Below are 16,170 nucleotides of genomic sequence, written 5' to 3' on the forward strand. Positions count from 1 at the left end.
AGTTTGAGAGGTACATGGCACCATTGTCAATTGTTTGGTTGCGTGTAATTGTTAATATGCTAACACTGCTAACGTGTAGTATAGTCGGAATGTGGGTTTTTTGTGCGTTACCAAAAAGTTTGGGAATTAGGCTGAATCTGAATTGCTTTCCTACCCCTACGGCTTCTCCCTATTCCCATATTTATCCTTCCAATCAGAGAGATATGGAAAAATAGTGTCTTCAAATTCGAACGTTACTACCGCTTAATGATGTCATCAATAGTAACAAAAATACATAGCATCGGTTTTATTAAAACTCATGTTAGACTTTTAATAAAGCTAAATGTTAACCTCTGTGCTTCAGAGCACACCCACGTGAAGAAATGCATTTTTTCTCCGTGCCACAAGCATGCCATAATGGCAGAAGGATGGCAAGGCTTACGTTGCTATGGCTCCTCCTTAAAAAAACAGTTTGGGACACCACTACTGCTTCAAATTCCCCAACAATTGGAGCAATAGGGGGGAGCTCTTAAGGGTTGGGAGGCAATTTGGATTCCACCTTAGTGTAGTCACAGTAATGATTGTTTTAGCGCTACCAGTCTGTTTACATGTTGCAAACAAAGTTGAGAGTTACAAATATAGTTAATACACTAAAACTTCTAGTGTGGGTAACATTTAGCGTGTTACAAACTATTTCTAGAGCTACCGTACTGTGAACACAGCTGATAAAGTCTGACTGACTGATGAGCTCATCTCTCATACTTTGGTCGCGCTTATTGCGCCTTACAGTTCGGTGTGCCTATATATGACATCTTTGAAAAACAGACCATTCATTGACGGTGAGCCTTAGAATCCAGGGTGCCCTATAGTGCCAAAATATGGTACTTAGCTGAGAAGACCACAGTGAGGCCTGTGTCTTTAGACAGACTAAGTTCTACTCAAGGCATTTATTGTCCCAGTTTGGACAGGGAGACTGCTCAAATATACCTTACAATTGTTTAACAAGGTGTTTGTGATGGTGTGTCAGATTCTGGCCAGTTGCTAAGCTCAGCCAGGTGTGATTTCACTTTTTAAATGGTTGGGAGTCTGCAAAGTCACTTTAGAAGCAGATTTTACCACCAACCAGCAGATTGTGTGAGCTCAAGTCCCCAACCAGAGTTGAGTTGTTGTCATTTTTACCCATGTGTGTAATTTTATTTTACTTTTTTTTAACAAGGTAGATGCTGTGTTTTAGTCGTTTGTAGGTGGTTTCATGCCTAATGTTTGTTGCTGGTGGGATGAAAGTGTTTGCACACGTGTGTCTTTCCATTAGCAGAGGGGGGTGAGAGGGGGCCCTGTGGTTTTACGAGGCCAGCTTCCTGCCGGGTGGAATGGTTAGAGGGAGATAATAATAGGCAAGTAAAGATTCAATTATTTGCCTGGGGATTAACCTTATGGGTTCTTTCAGGAAGGTCAGTCGGCAGTTAGGTTTCAGGCTTCTGAAACAGAAGCCACTTACAAAGTGCTCTGCTTTATTGTTAAGTCCCCGGATCATAAAGATCTGAAAACTGAGACAGACAGAGCTCGGGGCCGGCTGAAGCGGTGGCGGTTTTGTATTAAACTGCTGCTGTGTTATGAAACTAAAACGTATAACAGATAAAGTGAAAATTCAGTGGAATTTTCTGTGGGATTCAGGAACGTCAATGTTGTAATTCAGGAAATCGGACTCTGTGTTTGGTTTACATAAAACATCAGCGCTTACAGTAGCTTTACTTATGTCTGTTTCAATAATAGATGTCTGTAATGATTTAAAAACAGTACATAATGCAAAACATTGTTCAAAGTAAAAGCATGGTCTTTATAGAACCTTTTAAAACTTGTGATGCAACATTTGCAAGACTTTTGGTTCCTATGTATGTTTAATGTGAAGAATAACATTTTACTGTTTTAGGTCTTAATTTAATTCTGGCCAGCAGTAGTCCTGGACTAGAAGGACCAAGTTTCATCGACATTTGATTTGGAAGGAGACTGCCATCGTGAACTCTGCAAAATAAATTACTTCTTAGCACCAGCTACAAATTTTACCTTCTCCCAGGGAGTTTAAACTCACCTCCTAACTCCTCGGGCATCATTGGGAAGCTACTTTGGATAAAATGTTGGAATTTTAGAGTTCTAGGTTTTGAATGGCTTAAGAGCTCACAAAAGTGGCGTTCCCGAGTTTCTTGTACATTTTTTTACAGAAATATTGTGAAAAATTAATACTTTTGGGGGTGTGGTTAACAAAATTTCAGTTGCCAAGGAAATGCAAAAGTTTACTTTTGACGATTCTTCAAAAAATGACATGGATCTGTTTGTCAACCTCAGGCGACCAATATATATATTTTATATATTTTTTTTCCATTAATTTGTTATGTGGTTTCCTAAACAGCATGTCAGAGGCAGAGGAGGAGAGTGAAGGATCTGAAGCAGCAGCTCAGCCAGTCAAAGTATGTAAAAAGTGCAGGTAACACCGTTTGCAGCTTTAATCATCTTCTGTTCTTATTTCTTTAGCAAACTATCAAGGATGTACCCTGACGTTGCCCAACAGTGGGTGGGATAGGGTCCATAAACAATGTGACCCCACAAGGTATTGAGCTGGTTAGAAGATGGGTTGATCTTATTACTATTCTTTCCTTTTTGTAAAGAGTCCAATTGTCTGGCAGTTAAGCAAACTCCTTCCTGAACAGTTTGGGGGGGTTTACTTAAATAAACTCTAAAACATTTTTTAGATAACTAATGCTATTTATTTTAAGGTTATTCTCCTCACAGGTTGTAAGAAGGAAAATAACAAGGGTTGATAAGATGAAAGGGAGCAGAGGTCAACATAAATAAATAAAAATAATAAGAGATACAAAAATTATCAATTATAGAAATTATACCTTTTTTGTGCCGATACACGAACGCAAAAACATTTTCTAAAAACAAAACAAAATTAAATGTTTCTAAAGACTTATAAACCTGTCGTAACCCTTGTGCTATCCTATGGGGTCAAGCTGACCATTGACATGTTCTCCCTACCATGACAAAGGTGGATAATGGTGGAAAGGATTTCATGGACACCAGTGAAGATCACAAATCGTTGAAGAAAAAAGGTTCAGCGCACTGTCTAGTGGGTCTAGATGACCTCACTCCCAATATCTAAGTGCCCAGGATAGCACAAGGGTTAAATATGCTTTTCCAGACAACAAAGACCCACATCTGGCTGATATGAGCTTCTTAAATCCTTTTTAATCTACAAGACCCCAGAAGAACATCCTTTTCCAGAATTACTTCACTGATACAGAGTGGGCGAGACTTTTTTGTTTTGGTTTTACTAAAAAATTGTTTTTCACATGGCTGAATTTGGCCCCCTCCCCTTCTAATTATTGGCCCGAATTTGCGACCGTTTAGCCACTCCTTGGATTCCAATGTAACCAACGCTAAGGCGCCTCTGAACACGTGAATCCTGCTATTTCTAGACCACCGAGAAACACCTCAATATCATCTTTGTCTTAACTGTGATGAATGTGCTTTGCCCCATTGGGGTTAAAACAACCACAACCAGTCGTTTACTGGCCGCTCCTACGTGTTTGTTGACAAGCTGTCCAAGGCCACACTTAACACGTCATCCAACATAACGCAGAGGTTACATGAAAGTTCCTATGGGGGTCAAGAGGTGAGCCCATTACATTACCATCTACCATCTGTTAGCAGTGAGGCTCCTCCCTTCGCATGGATAGATATATGAAAAAATGAAGGCCGACGTCGTCATACAGTGTGCTTTGTGGCTTCCCGAGATACCGCACCTTGGCCTGGAGTTGCACAGAGACGTTGCGCTCCAGCAGCCACACAGAGAGGCAGAGGAATGCAGGGCAGTAATCAAAAGCACATGCTGGATAGCGAGAAGATGAAACCAAGAGACAGACATAGCTCAACACTCGCCCAGGCTCTCGTGCTCGCAAAAAAAATTGGCTTTTGTGAAAACATACCTAAGCAGGGAGATGCAGGACCTGTCATTTATTTTACCTGAGTCGTGCTCCCTCCTCAGCGGGATTAGGCTTCAAACCGACTGGGAAGTGCAGCTGCCCCGCTCGAGATGTTGCAACAACGAGCGGTCAGGAATGATAAAATAGCATTACGTATTTATATAACTTTAAAAATAGTTGTTTCCTCCTTAATGTGCAGCAGCTACAGCCATCCTTTACCCTCAAGAAACAGTATAGGCTTCTGCTCCCTATATATAGTTGGGGAAACGCTGCAAAAATAAAGGGACAAAGTCATTTTTCAAAAAAATAAAAAACATGTTTGCCATTCAGTAAAAATTGGATTTCCGTGCGGTCTTTATGTGCTAGCAACAAAAGCAAAAATAAAACGTTAAGTCCTCAATTACGTTTTGTAAAGATCCAGTTAATAACATGAACCGAAAAAAATCATTTGCTTTGATTTTCGGGGCTCAAGAATAAAGCGGGACAGAATTTAATGGTGGTTTCTGCCTATCCAGATTGCGCCAGTGGCCATATCAATCAGGGAGGGAAGTGCTGCTAGCCCGGCGCAGAATGAGGAGTCTGCTCCCGCCTGCATAGTTTTCCAGAGCAGAGGTGCAATTACTCCCCAGCCCTTCTGTTCAGTACATCTCTGCCATGTTTTTCGGGTTGCAGACTTTTTTACACCCCAGTTGCCAAAAAAAATTAGACATTTTCAAAACTATTTCAGTGAAAACATGTCACACAGTTGTCTTTTTATGTATGCATACATTTTAACACTAAGCCTGCATGGGTGGCATTTCATTATTCTGCTTAGGTGGGCTGGGAGAACAGTATAAAAGTTTTTCTTAGACTGTGGAAGCTTCATTAGGCTGAACAGGGGTGGCTTTCTGCATTTTGGCAAAAATAATCAATCAAAAAAAAACTTTTCTGGATATAAGCCTTGTTTGTGAAACCTTCTGATTGAAGGTGGGCTGAAGCAGAACTTCCTGTTTTTCATGAAGCTACACAAAGATACATTTTAACTCTTGTTTTTTATGGAAAAAAGGGAACAGACATTCGCTTTTTGTTGTCAACTGAACAACCTTTTAAGCATCTGTAAAGCAAAGACACAAAGGATAACTGCCAAAGGCAAAAGGTTTACAGGGTTCGGTTGGAGCAGACTACCACGCACTGAAGCCACATAAATAGCCGGATCCAGATTCGGTACTTAATGAGGTGTGATGCAGCCCTGTGTTGGGGCTACGGACGGGAATCCGGGGTGAAGGTGATAAAATAAACAGACTGCCTGACTGCTGTGATCTTCTGTTACCTCATAGCCGCCCTGAGAAGACTGGCTTTGATGGAAACGTGACCATTAAAGTGCCTGGATAGAGATTTCAAGGGTAGCTCAGTTATATCGCTATAACAACCAATTCATATGCACAATTTAAATGCAATTGTGGAAACTCAGTCACTTAGAACCACTGGTTATATACGAGAACTAGACGTTAGAATTGTTTTCAGATATGTTTCCAGTGGTCGTCTGCCATTTTTAGTCCAAATCCAAAAACTGTGGGAGAGACTGTTAATGCGGAGCAACCCCGACACCACTTCCCATCATCCATTTATTTACATGCTCTCCCACTGGCTTATAGCCCCCTACAACCCCAACGTAACATCACCAGTGCCACAAAAGTGGCGAACAATATTGAAGCTATCCAGTCTTGATCCAGACACCGTCTCGGACAAGGAATCCAAAGACGTACATAAATCTAGTCATCTACAAGTGGATGCATTAGAATGAGCAAGAAGCTTGTGGCCCGCCCACATCACATGTATGATCTCTTTCCAAATGCATTCTTGCCTGTGCCCCTCATTCACAACAATTAAAATCAGGAAATACTCAGAAGCGCAATTTTAGGCTTTATTTTCTTCATATCTGTCCTTCATCATGAAAAAAATGCCTCAACATAACACCATTTTCATCCCAGCTAGTCTTTTTAGTGGCAAATTCTTAAGTCAAAATAACATTGTTTTTTTTGTTTTGTTCTTATTTTATCTTTACGACAATTAAAATTGTTATAATAGACTTTTAAGGGGAAAAAAATCGTTCCTTTCCTTGATTTGGCTAGCAATAACAAATTAGTTCTGACATTTTGGATTTGTTTTGTCCTACAGCCTGAAAAAGTTGTAAATAACTTCACTACTTATCACTGGAAGCTGCAGCCTTGTAAACACGGACAGCCAGCATCAGTAAGTAGGGCAGGGCTTTAGAAACAAGTGAAAGACCCTGGTGGTTTTGTATTAAAACGCACTGTAGAACTTGCTGCCTTTTTCCCTATAGCACAGCGAGTTCATGCATTGGGGTTGTTTCACTACTGTCTCACAGTTTTGGCATCCCTCTTTGTCACCACAGCTGCTAAGAGACAGAGCAGTTGGAGGAGTTGAAGTGACTCTCTGAGACGGACTGACGAGGTGCAGCATCCTTGAGGTCGATGTGGATGCGCTAAGCTGATGTCCACTGGCTTTGATTCAGACTCAAGGTGAGCCTCGTGACATTTTGAGCTGATTAGAAATTTCACCAGCATTAGCCTTTTGTATCGTGTCAACTGCTCTGACATCACACTACACGCTTTCATTATCACGAAGTCACATTTAATAAGGGCGGCGTCTTTTAGCGTGGCACAGAGTGAAAAAAAAGACCTCTTTAATGCATGGTGGCCTGAGTGTAGGGCTAAAAAGACAAATCAAGCCTGTAACTGTCAGATAAGTGAGAATGGGCTTTTGGCCCAGAACAAATTGCATCACTGTCACATTATGTCCCTGGTATGCATGAATTAAGCGCTGACTGGTCGAGTCTCTGTCCAACTCCCTTCCAAAAACCATTCCCTATTCTTTTATTATTTATTTTTTACCAGCCAAGAGAGACAGGCACACTCACTAACTTTCTGTTCCCTCTTTCCATCCTATTTGCATGGCGAACAATCTGACACTATCTCTGCTTGGCTGCTGGAATGTGAGAATTGCACTGGGAGTGGAGTGCGGTTAGTCGATGGCCTTTTCTGTTGCTGATTCAGACGTTACGAGATGATGAGAGGTTTCTGCAGTCAGAGTGACTCCTCGGCCAACACAGCCGCACTAAAATCAGATCCGCATGTTTAATACAGGTCAAATGTCGGCCTATTGTGTGCTCTGAACAGAGCTGATTCTTCTGACGGTTGGGAGTGTAGTCCCCCTCCAAATGGGAAGCAAACATCTCTTTACAGTCTTAAAAAATAACACTGATTACCACTTTTGGTGGTTTCAACATGTTCTTGTAGTATTTTTGTCATGATGGAGGATATTTATAAAGAAAATCAAGCTGTTATTTGCATTTCTTAGTATTCCTTTTTTCAAATTGTTGTGAATCAGGAGCTGACGTAAAAATGCAGTTTGAAAAGGTTATAGCTGTGACGTAAAAGCTACTATGGCTAGCTGGAAGCGCCCTGCTCCACACCATTCTGATGCATCCACTTGCAGACAAATAGATCAGATGGATGACGGGAAGGGAAGAAGGGATTGTGCCAACAAGCCTGCCAACAACTCAGAGGCAAATTTCTATTGAACTACTGCCGCGTCACAGAAACTGTGTTCTAGTAAACAGCAGCTTTTTATTAATTTATTTTGGGCTAAAAAACTGCAAAATCATAATTAAAAGAGCACTTGGAACGCTCTTAAAATAGATCAAAAGATGATCAGAGTGGGACTTTAAAGTGTTCAAGTTCATCACGTTTATACTGACATGTCGTGTAAACATGTTAATGGTAAAATATGTCCATATTGTCAATCTGGAGAAGGACAACCCAGAGGACAAAAACGTTACGGCCCCCCCGGGGGACCTAGCTGCCTACCCTCGTCTGGTCTCTGCAGCTTGTGTGTGCTGATCACGTCTTTTAAGCAGACAAACAATCCCTCTGTGCAGCCCGGAGTTCACAGGAGTCACATCCTCCAGACGTGTGTGCATATGAGATATGAATTTGGCTTAAGTGACCGAGCGGTGCTGAGGGAAGGACAGAACAATGCAATGATACACAAGACGCTTTGCACTATCTGGAGCCGTCTCGTTGTTTGTTTCCTGAGTGAAAAAAATCCAGGCATGACACAATGAGACGGGAACGAGAGTTCAGATGGGCACGCGCTCCCTTCTATTTTAAAACAGGGAAACCTGACCCGCTGGCTGCCTTTGTATACTGAACAGTGTGCTGCAGTACGTGCACTCACTTCCTCATAGTGTAATCTCTCTCCTCTCTTGCAATAGGCACAACCAGCCAGCTACCCCCCCCCCCCCCCCCCCACACACACACACACACTCACACACTCACACAGGTGAATAATAGATGAGATGTAAAGCTCATGATGATATTTGGCTGATCAAGTGTCATGTTAAAATGGCACTTAAGGTGTGATATACCTCACTGGGATGGACAGTTTTCCCCAAAACCTCTCCCCAAAGGAGCTCCGGATAAAAGCTCAGAGAGCCGGGTAAGGGAAGGTCGTTTCATGCAGGCGGCTGACTGGACGAGATACGGGGGCAGCCAGTGAGGGTGACAAAAAAAAAAAAAAAAAAAAAAACACATTCATGGTCAGAGGGGGCAACCAGCAGGGAGAAGCACTGTCTGGGTGTAGATAATAAGCTGCTGCGTTGCTCGGTTATTGTCGTCCGTCCGGTGTGAATCCTCTCCAGACCTCATTTCAAGGTGCAGCCCAGCCCACCGATGTCCTAAATGTGGCTCAGCCAGGTGTGGCTTGTTAATTTAAAAATTTATGACTTTGACTTCCTGCTGATTTTTGAGGACAGTACAGTAAGGGCTGCATTACCACTGCCTCACAGGTCGTATAAGCTCTGGCCGGAAGGTCAGGTGAAAACATGGCTGTTTTTATTTATATAGTAAATGTATGCTCAGAAAATCATTTTTACAAGGTCAAATGCTTTGCAAATTCAATGTTATCTATATGAGAAACATGATGAGTTTCTGCAGGCTTTGCTGCCCTGACTAAAGCCGTGACCCTGAGGCTTGGTGCGATGAATAGGTTGTCAATACTCCATTTTTTTCCTAGGATGACACCAATCACTCTTCTTTAGATGAAGTAAGTTTTGAAGGTTTTCATTTCCACATACACTTTGAGATGGCCTCAAAGTTCAGTTCACTAAGAGGAAAGATGTATTATTATAGGTAATTTATTTTGGTAGTATCTTCATCTCTTCATTGGCTCACTGGTCACTACTTTCCTGGCTTCTTAGTTAACTTTGTGAAGTCATATAGCTTAGCAGACTCCATTATGTCGTATGTGCTTTTTTTCTGTTGGTAAATCCATGAGATCTATACCTAACAGAGGATACAGGGGTGCAGGGAAACAAAAGGAAAGAGCCATTTGTTCTGTTGCATTAGAAGTGGAATCAGATATTTGTTTAGGTGAAAAAGACTTGAGCTACTATCCACTGATCTAAACAGGTATTTTTTATAAACCATTAAAGTCACACTTCATTCATCTTTTACTTATAATCATGTGATTTTTAGCCCAAAGGAACTGTTTTTTTCAAGGTCATAGTATCTGCAGAGCAGAAGTAGTTAATCAGAAGTTCACCTCTGAGTTCTGGACAGAACTGTTGGTGCAGAGTAAGCCCACCCTCATTTCCCATCCTCCATCTGATGACACTTTCTCCCGCCATCTTACAGCCCCTCACAACCACTACCTGACAGTACCGGCGCAACAAAACTGGCAAACAATATCTGAGCATCTAGTCGACTACAAGTGGATGCATCAGATTGCAGCGGAGCAGGGAGCTTGTGGCTCGATGTGTTAGCTTGTACATCACACGTACAAGCTTCGACTTGTAAAGTCCTAGATGTAGCTTTTGATATGCAGGATTTTTTTTGTCTTTGGTTGTCTTCCCATGACTTTGATCCCCTTTGTTTTGTTTTCTCTGGGATGTTTGGGATGTGCACACCTTCTTTCTGTAGCAATTTTACTTTTGTGTTCACTCTGTGATAGAATGATGACCTATCCAAGGAGTTTTTTCTATCATCAGAGTACAGCATGGAGAGGAACCACTGAACCCCAACAATCCTAGAACAAAATGGGCAACAAAGAAAGATGGACACTTCATGCATTTTTCTCAAACAGACACAAACATTTTTTTCTCATTTCTCTCTTGTTTAAACGCTTAAAGTTCAAACCTTTGCCGAAAAATAAGTTCCATATTATAGAATAAAAACAAAGATCTGATTGCACTTGAAGCATGTAAAATTGCACCCAAAAAATCAGCAAAAGTGAGAATCCACAAAAGGTAAACTGGGTTACAGTGAAGGGTCTGGCTAGATACTGTAGCTCCATTATTGCTCGCCATTTTGTTGCAACAGTAATATTAAGTTGGGCTGTAAGCCAGGAGCAGAGCAGGTAAACAGCACTGCGTGATGAACTCCTGTTGCTCTGCAGAAAATATGTCCTAGAAAATGAGACATCTTGAGAGAAAATGAGACAATCTTTTTCTGATTTTGACTAAAACCGGAGAAAATCCTATTTAGAAGACCACTGGGAATGCTTTTACAATAAATCAAAAGATGATCAGATTGGGACTGAGTTTATCAAGAAATATAAAATCTTATTAGAGGGATTGTTCCTACAATAATTTACTGTGACTCCACAGATGAGTAGGAAATGTTGTACATTGAGGTATTTCAACAAACTTGTTAAATATAATTTTTGTTGAAATGTTTTTTTTCACTGAGTGTAAAATGATGTTTTTCAAAAGTTTTTGTGAAGACATTTTTTTAAAGAAAACTAAGCTTATACTGTTCTAACTGTATTGTGAGATAAGAGCTGTCCAAAATAAATCCATGTCATGTTTTGCTTTCATTTCACTAAAGTTTCTGCTCCTGATAATTACCTCTATTCACCTGGGCAGCGATTGGCCTTCAAAGCTTTACTGATGCCAAGAACAAAACACGCCCACCAACTGTGGCCCCCTGCTCTCGGGGTGCCGCCATGCTCTGTGGAAAGGGTTCAAACTCCTCAAACTAGAGCGCTGGAGGAAAGAGCCTCAACAATCTCCCCCAATGTGACGGTCGATCACAACCGGAAAGGAAAATAGATCCATTTGTGTTGCAAACTAACACCAAAGTTATATTTAAATTGACTTTTGGGAGAAATTGTTGTTTGTCTCTTTCTAACAAAGAAGCATGCTTAAAGATGACAGATGACAGGAGAGTCCACAACGACCTTGAAAGGGTGTCCTTCTCGAAAAAGCGTTTGAGGGACACTAAACAAAGCCCTTACTGTTCTGTCACACCTTGTTCATGTCTTTCGTCTGGAGCTAAATTACGTTTTTGCAGGTTTAGTAATTCCACCCAAGTCATTTTCAAGATCACTTTGGCTTTTAATGCCACCGTTACAGGACATGATGAAATCGAGCCTCTAAAATGTAAGTAATATCAACACGCAGACAGCAATAAACCTCAACAGGACCGAATAAAAAAAAGAGAAACCAAATTCCAGCCACAGCTTTATGTAAATTTACCCTAAGCCAGAATCCTTTTGGCCCTTGCCATGCAGGTTATTTACGAGCTCTCATTAGTAAATGACTTCACGCAGTTCTGTCTACTCTCCGCTTTCATTTTATACCTTAGCGAAGGAAAAGTTCACAGAATAAATGTTCTGGAAAATCAAGCTGTAATAAAAAGTGTTGTGAGCTCTCGGTCGCCGGCAAGAAGCAGTCTCCATGCTCACTCAAATCAGCACAATTAACCTCCAAGAGAGAGCACGGAGTCTCGATTTATTACTCCACGCAGGAACGACGTCGGGCATGAGTTCAGACAGGCTGCGTTTAGGAGCTGCAGACTGACGAGGATTGATTGTTAGTGTTTGGTTTTGGCTTCACATAAAAGCAGTGTACGCCTGCCCCCAAATAATAAAATCTAAACAAACCCGCCGTGAGGTTTTTTTCTCTGCTTGGAAAGGCTGCTTTGAGTCTGTTAACATTTCGTTCCGAGGCCTCAGACGTTCCCCCGGTACCAGGCGGTGCATCATCCTTATCAAAGGTGAAACCATCTGGCGTTCCAGGACGAATGATTGAAAGACTGCTGACTGTATGGCACACTGCTGCCTGGCAGGTGGATGCATTAAAGCTGTCCCCAGAGACTCGGTGATATGCTGAGCACCCCCACCCCCTCCAGTTTCTGCTGACAACCTCAGGACACTCTGATGCAGACATCCCCTACATCATCATCATCATCATCATCATTCACACAGAAACCGAGAGTGCAGCTGTTCCAGAAAAATCACGCCGCTGTTCGTGGCTCAATAACCACGTCGAGTGCCAGGGACAAACGCAGCGCTCACATCAGAGTCCAGTGACGTCAGACGTGCTGGCATCCTGAAGTGGCTTGAAACGGGATGGTACCGCTCAGAAAACATTACATCTCTGCCAAACGCCGCCTAAAATAATCTCTGGTGGAAAAATAGTCTTGGGAAAACAAGTTCGCTTTCACTGGATCTAAGTACACAGTTTACATTCCACAATAACTCCTTCTAAACCTCTCCCATATTTTAATACTTGACAGGGGTTTATTTAGACTTTGACTAGCAAGAAACAACACCACCGTCCAGATGGAAGATCCCCCAAAACATCAGGAAGATGGTCTTTTAGATGGCTAACATTTAACGAGGAAGAACAGAGAGAAGAGTAATACTAACAGCACTGGAATCCACAATCCACTTAACCCTTTAACAGTGGAGCTGCGCTTTTCCACTTACAATTAACTCTTTGACAGTTTGCATGAATAAAGGAATTTCAATGAATTCTGAAACGGAATACAGAAGCTTTGTGCTTTTATGCATCACTACTACTGTAACGTGTAAACTGAATTGTAACACCTAACTACTGCAAACTGTGCAGTGATATGAAAAGCTTTACTACTGTACACATACTACTACTGTAAAAGTGTACTTACCTATTGTAAAATGTAATTGGACACTATCAGTTGACTCCTATCGTGTCAAGTGATATGCAGCACTTTACTAATATAAAGTGAGAGAAAAGTCCCTGCTAACCTCTGAGAGTTGGTTGATGTTGAAAAAATGACAAAAAACTCAATTATAATTGAGTCCTTTTAATGAAAAGTTGGATCAGAGTTGACAGATTGCTCTGGATTGTCGCCATAACAGACAGCGCATAGGACGCACATAACAGATATATTCTCAGGGGGTGTTCCCTATGGGGCTTCAGGCCATTGTTTGGCAAGACAGGAGAAGCCCTTCAGGTGGCTTCATACCTTAAATGGTCGTCTTCCCAAATTCTGGGTTTTGAATGGTCAGTATCAATAAGATATTTATTTAACATAAAATCTTGTGTTTCCCAGATATGCTACTGTAATAACCTAAAGACAGCAGAACATTTGTAAAAAAAAATAAAAATAAAAATGACAGTAATGCATTTTAATGAGTTATACTTTGATGTGGAACTTTATCTGAATCATCACCCGAATGTTACTTTTTGACCTTACATGTATGCTTTGTGGGTTCATGATATATGGCTTTTTTTTAAATCCTTCCCAAACCAAAGAGTGCATGCTCCAGCCAGCTGCAGTTCATAAAATTCAGCTATAATTAAAAATAGTTTTTACTGGACATGTTTAATTTTCACAGCAGGGGCAAACAAAGCAAAAATAAAAAAGGGAAAGGGAGTTATATGAGTGATAAGTGAAAAATAACCCGATGGCATAACACTGCAGGAATGCAGGGCTGGAGTAGAGAGTCAAATCCATATTTGTGTATTTTCGTAATGTATCAAATTGGATCCAAAAAGAATTTATGGGACTACAGTAACAGGATTGGCAGCCCTGCTCCTGCACCAGAATAATTCATATATTCATTCCTCTATTGTGTTTCCAGATCTGTGCCAGTAAGCAACAGGCTTCATTAACATCCGTTTGGCCCCCAGTGCACAGACGGTGCGCAGACTGCATGTGTCCCTCCAGAGATGAAGCATCATTTTTTTTGCCTGTTGATGTCATCCCCCTGCAGAGAACAAACTCAGTGTTTCCTGCCCGTGTTTTCCATGTTGGCTCTCGTCTGTTTGTACAATCCCGAGCACAAAGGATTTTCCCTGACCGTCCCACTATTGAAGTTATCCCACGAACACATGCTGGGATCCAAATAAAAATGTTGAAATAATTTCCCTTTTCGACATTCAATACAATAAGAGAATGCGTTTGAAAAAAAAAAAACACAAATCCTGCATTCGTGTACTTTAATGCACTCAGACATGCTTACAATAATATATCTACACTCCTGGATTTATAGCCACACTGCAGCCATTACTGTTAGTTACTCCACGTTCCAGGAAAAGGTTGTATATTCAGCTTGAGAAGCATTCAAAGAGGATGAGGTTAGCGTGGTTATAAGAAGCAAGGAGAGATGGGAAAGAAGTGAAAACGTACAAGTCTTCAAAGTTTCAATATGATCAATGAAAACATTTGGGTTGATCGTGCTCATGTCCTCTGGGTAAAAACGACAGGAAATCTGGAAAGGGAAAAAGATGAAAGAATAGTACGGAGATTATTTCATCGTTCTGCACCTAAAAAATGTACAATTAGTAAAGGCCAAAAGCAAGAATAACCAATATTTGCTGTAGTTTTAAGTTAGTGTCAGTTTACTACGAAAAAACCCAAACATAGATATAAAGCAGTCCAATTTCCTTTAAAAAAACAAACAAAAACAGAACCAACAAACCCGACTAGTGTCTCCACAACCCATCGAAACCACGGTTGAGCTCCATTCTGAGCTCTCACTGGGGGCTTGGTGGTTAGGGGCGTGGCCTCTTTACACTCCAGTAAAGCACACACCACCATCACCTGAAAACACCTGCATGCTCACCTTTAAACAAACAGAGATGGCTTTGTGTGCATATGTCTATAAGGCATTAAATATGTGGGTGTTGGTATACAGTTATTTGTGTCAATCACTGTAAATATATGTATTTGTGTGCAGGTTGGTGCAGAAAATGGTTAGATTTTTGCTTCATTGTGTTGTTTTGTCCAATAAAAAAGTGTGCAGATGTGCATAAAAATGAATCCCTTCTGTGAACAATCATTGATGACAATGAGTGTTATGCCTAAAGCAACTTTTGTTGTCTAATTGGAAGTTTTCTCTTGATGGTAAAAGCTTATGCTCTTCTGTAATATCTATTTCTTCTATTACTGTATTATTGTTTTCCTACATATATTTTCTTAACACCTCTCTCCACCCAGCCTCTTTTGTATCCATTAAAAACTCCAAATATTTTAGAAATGTGTAAAACTAAAGTTCAAGTTTATACCAACACCAATAGTCTCAGAACATTTTAAACATTGCACAACATTAGCAGTTTAGGCTCCACGTTTTATTATTTTGATAATCAAATACACACCTTTTACTCTTAAGTATGTAAAAAAAGTATGAGCAAAAAAACATAAAAGGGATTTCTCACTAAGTTAAATCAACCTCTTTAGTGTACAACTTAAAAACGTATTTTGTTTTATTCCATGACAAATAAAACAAATTAAACCAGAAAAAAACAAAAACTAAACAGCAACTTCAATAAAATCTACAGACATTTGGGCGTATTATTAAGTCTATGCCAAAACCTGATTGCATCGATGCTCACTAGATTGGAGAACGTAGACCAGAATGCATTGCGCTTAAAACTATTTTTCATCATTGGTAAAATGTTTAGATTTATTAGGTTTTTACTTTGACTTTAAAACAAAAATAAAGATAAGTAGTGAGGATGGTGACCTAATTGTTTTAAATCCATGGTATAGTGCCGCACTAAATAGTGTTTTAGTAGTTAGAAAGTAGGGTGGGAATTCAAACATAGCCAGATATTTTATTGTGATTGGCACAATACAACATATTCCCCTGTGAGTTCATCAGTCATACATCAAAATAAATAATTTACAGCTGATAAAATTGTCAAGGGGCAAAAATAAATAAAATTAAACCTAAGAAGCATCTCATCTTCATGCACAGATGATCAATACAACAAATAATAGTCCCAGCACCTGAAGATTAGACTATTTTTACACAATTCTTTTTAAAGTAATATGGTATATGTACGTACACATATGGTATATGTACGTATGCATATATATACCGTAATTTCCGGACTACAAGCCGCTACTTTTTTCCTGCGCTTACAGTCCTGCGGCTT

The 16,170-nt window shown here is 40.5% G+C and overlaps 1 long non-coding RNA gene across 1 annotated transcript; it reads left to right on the forward strand.

The window, feature by feature from the left end:
• Positions 1-2,181: 2,181 nt before the first annotated feature.
• LOC111947068 (uncharacterized) lies at positions 2,182-15,052 on the forward strand. Its single transcript, XR_002872864.2, has 3 exons — positions 2,182-2,444; positions 6,358-6,484; positions 13,872-15,052. It is a non-coding gene; the product is annotated as an uncharacterized LOC111947068 (long non-coding RNA).
• The last annotated feature ends 1,118 nt before the right edge of the window (positions 15,053-16,170 follow it).

The sequence above is a fragment of the Oryzias latipes genome, chromosome 24 (assembly GCF_053564925.1).
Source record: "Oryzias latipes strain Hd-rR chromosome 24, Olatipes_Hd-rR_3.1".
Lineage (NCBI taxonomy): Eukaryota > Metazoa > Chordata > Actinopteri > Beloniformes > Adrianichthyidae > Oryzias > Oryzias latipes.